Below are 4,416 nucleotides of genomic sequence, written 5' to 3'. Positions count from 1 at the left end.
CCCCCCCCCACCACCAAATCTCTCAACTATTTGGTTAAGTTACCAAGTGAATATAGAAAGCTCATTTAAAAGAGAATGAATTCCAGATTGGCACACCTGAACACTATAGACGTGATTCGAATTAAATGTTCGCCTTACCATGCAAAGCAATCACTAGAGAAATCAGAGGAATGAGAAGAGAGCCATGGCTGTAAGAAGCCCCAAAAGTCGCAGGGGTCTCAGGAAGGTTATTTTTAGGATGGGAGGACTGACACAGTTTATATGCTCTGAGTGAAGAGGAAGTAAAGATACAAGCAGCAAGCAAAAAACCTAAATGAGTACTTATTCTTTTCTAAACCCCTTCTTGGACAACTTACAGCAACTCGTTAGAACTTTCCATAAGTAATGTCAATATACAAAGGGTATTACTGCTTTCACTTCACAGAGTCGAAAGCTGAGGTTCTGTCAAGGTGAACAGCTCCCTCCGCTTTAGGAAAAAGCATTTTAACACACCCTGGTTCGAATGCTCCACGTCTTCCAACACACCGCAGAGAGGGAGCTGGTAATCAAACCCAGCGGAGTAGGGAGGAGGAGAGCCCAGGTGGAAGGACTAGCCTGGGATAGGCAGATGGACGCCTTGCCCCGTAAAACTGAGAGGGGCTGGGGAGAAGGTAAGGACATTATTCCCATAGGCGCTGAATTGTAGGTTGGAAGAATGTAAACCAAGAGTGGTGGTAAAGGTTATTTTCTGGAAATAAAACTAACCAAAGCTCTCCCTTCGTCTCTATCCTTTATAACCTCCACCTGCAACGGCTTTCTGCATGGGGGCCTTGAATGATCCCATAGAAGCAGTCAAGATTACGGGCTGGAGAGGACTCACGCCATTCTGAACATGGATTCAGCCCTTGCTACCCCAGGCAAAGCCGTTTAATTCATCTGTGACTCAGCCTCTCCACTCAGCGAAGAACACCCTCAGGGCTGCACACTTCAGTAACCGTAAGCCATAACTAACAGAAAATTCGCACAAGAAACACAGAGACACCACCGAACTCCCGCAAGTCAGGACATCAGCCCATCTTGAGCTTGCAGCCACAGCAGCCCCGACTCTGTCCTTTCTTTGTTTTTTATCTTTTTAATTATTTATTTTTTAAAATATTTTATTTATTTTTTGGACAGAGAGAGACACAGCCAGCGAGAGAGGGAACAGAAGGAGGGGGAGTGGGAGAGGAAGAAGCAGGCTTCCAGCAGAGCAGGGAGCGCGACGCGGGGCTTGATCCCAGGACCCTAAAGGTAGACGCTTAACGACTGAGTCACCCAGGCGCCCCAATTTTTTGGTTTTTTAATGTTCAATGATTCATTAGTTGCATATACAACCCAGTGCTCATCACATCACGTGCCCATCTTAATGCCCATCACCCAGTTACCCCATCCCCCCACCCACCTCCCTTTCTGCAACCCTCAGTTTGTTTCCTGGAGTCAAGAGTCTTTATTTAGACCTAGAGGCTGGGAAGCACTGAGGAACGTATCCTAAGTGAATATGAAAACTATTTTATTAAAATGGGGGAAATGGGACACTTCATTCTTTCACAGTATGTCTTTGGTTCTTGGGCTCTGGCTAGTCGACATGGAGAGTGTGGGGGCACAGAGCAGAGCTCAAGGAATAGGTCCGAATCAGTCATGGAGAAAGAAAAGAGAGAGGAAGGCGCTAGGAACCAGACGGGATAAAATACTCACCGACTCTTCTCCTCGCCTACCAAGCCGGAAACAGCCCCCAGCCCGCGGGCCACCACGGTGATGGTCTTTGGCGAATCCTGGGCCCGTGACGTTGGTGCTCCCCATTGGCTGCCCTGGCTCGGAACGGCCAGACCCGGGAGAGATGTGGAGCAGCTGCTCTCTGCCCCCGTATGCACTGCCCCCCCACCTGCCCTTAGGCTAAGGGTGAAGACGCTGCCGCCCCCTCAGCGCACCTGTGCGCGCCTTCACTGGGCTGTCCCCCAGCAGTGATTGTGCGTGTGTCCTTATTTTACACGACCTTGACTTCTATCTAACGCCACTGCTGTTATCGGTTCAATCCACTTTCTCCTTAAGACTTATCTGGATTCCCTGTGAACTCACAGTAAGCGTTCCTATTTGTTGTCAGAAGAACGTTCTCCAACGTTCTCCCCTTCCAAAGTGTCCATCCTGGTTATAGAAATACAGCGACTTGTGCCGTGAGTCTCCACGATAACAGTGGTCTCCCAGAGCTTTCCTGTCCCTCGCAGCTTTGAGATATAATTGACAAGTTGTGTAAATTCAAGCTGTGCCACGTGTCGATATGCTGACTTACTGCCAACCATGACCAGCTGTGGTAAGAGACAGCGCCCACTTCAGGAGTTCCCGAACTTCACCCCAGATGAGAATCACCTGGGGTGATTTTAAACCCCTTGACACCTGAGCCACACCCGATTCCAATGGAGCCCGGCGGGCTGAAGCCCCGCAGGTAAGACGCCGCCCCACAAAGTCTGGGGATGTTGTCATTTTCAAGCTCGGCTCTTCCCCAGGCTCGCTCCCCCACTGCTTTAGCGAAGGGCTGTCTCCTGGGGAGCATGTCCGTGGGTGGGTTCTCTGGTTTTCGTTGCCCAGCTCCGAGCCTGCAGCCCCCAGCAAGGCGGTTCGGGCAGCCGCACCTCATTCACTGTGGGTCCCAGCGGTGGTGCCGCACCATCGGCTCCAGCCGTTAAATTCCGGGCTCTGGAGAACACATTAAAGCAAACTCGAAATGGGGAGTTTGACGGACCTTTATTTTTCTCTACCCCTTAAGGATGCGGTGAGGGTGGGGGCGGGGTTGAGGATCCCAACTGCTCTGACCTTTGTAACGAAACCCTTTTGGAGAGCGGAGAAACCAACGCACGTAATACCTGCTCGTTATTTGGTGTGGAAAAAGACGATTTTTCAACAGAAAAAAATTGTACAGCTGCTTCTAGATCCTTGAGTTCCAAACTGTCCTAATACTTCCATCCTGAACGGCATAGTTTATTTTTATTTTATTTTCTATTTTAAAATATTTTTTTTATTATATGATGTTAGTCACCATACAGTACATCCCTGGTTTCTGATGTAAAGTTCGATGCTTCATTAGTTGCGTATAACACCCAGTGCACCATGCAGTACGTGCCCTCCTTACTACCCATCACCAGTCTATCCCATCCCCCCACCCCCCTCCCCTCTGAAGCCTTCAGTTTGTTTCTCAGAGTCCATAGTCCCTCATGCTTCATTCTCCCTTCTGATTACCCCCCCTTTCTTTATCCCTTTCTTCCCCTACCGATCTTCCTAGTTCTTATGTTCCATAGATGAGAGAAACCATATAATTGTCTTTCTCTGCTTGACTTATTTCACTTAGCATTATCTATGAACGGCATAGTTTAGACCTGGAAGATAGTTTAGAGCTGCCCCGTGATGTACAGTCCCTGCCCATGAGGTTGGAGGGGACGTCCTGCCGACCACAAGACCGACCATGCAGGGGACCGACCACTCTTTAGAGGAAGGCTCCAGTTCAGCCTGCTGTGTGTGCGAGAAACATCTCCTTTAGCTTGTTCTGTTGTATTAATGGACTGAACCCACTAAAAAAGTTAGGTGTCACACTTCGTTTTTTAAGAGAGTTCCTTAAACACGAGGTGAGGGGCACCTGGGTGGCTCAGTTGGTTGAGCGACCAACTCTTGGTTTCGGCTCAGGTCGTCATCTTGGAGTGGTGAGATCGAGCCCCACGTCAGGCTCTGCGCTCAGAATCTGCTTCAGATTCTTCCCCTCCTGCTCTCTTTCTCTCTCTCTCAAATAAATAAAATCTTAAAGAACAAAAACAAAACGCGAGGTGATTTCCCTTTTCCATCCCCTGCTATACTGTCTTCCTTGGAAATGTCCCCCTGGATACTTTTTCAGACAAGGAACAATTTTCATCCTTTTTTTTTTTTTTAAATGACTTCATTTTTAGTAATCTCTACACCCAACATGGGGCTTGAACCCACAACCCCGAGGTCAAGAGTTGAATATTCCACCAACAGAGCTGGCCCAACACCCCCAAGATGTCTTCCTTCTGGACAGTTTTATATACTAGTCTACTGGTAAATAAATAACACTTGAAAAGTTTTCAAATTGCATGCATGTACACATTTTTAATTAAATTCTTCCAACATCCTCAAAGGCCAGTCAGATATTTTTCAGAGACAATGCTTGCATGACAGATTCAGAGACATCTGGAAGCCAGGGTTGGAGGTGGGCTGGCACCCCCAACTCCGTGAGTAATCTGCATCTAACACATGGCCCTCGACATCTCCAAGGGAGATGCTCAGAGGTCATGCCCCACACCATTTTCCAGAACCAACTGGACCATTCCAGACTCAGAACAGCCCACAGAATAGGCCAACATTTCCCAAGGAAGAAAATATCCAGGGGGCACCGGA

Source organism: Ursus maritimus, unplaced genomic scaffold (assembly GCF_017311325.1).
Source record: "Ursus maritimus isolate PB19 unplaced genomic scaffold, ASM1731132v1 scaffold_19, whole genome shotgun sequence".
Taxonomy (NCBI): domain Eukaryota; kingdom Metazoa; phylum Chordata; class Mammalia; order Carnivora; family Ursidae; genus Ursus; species Ursus maritimus.
The sequence above is the reverse complement of the archived record's forward strand: the minus strand, read 5'-3'. Positions refer to the sequence as shown.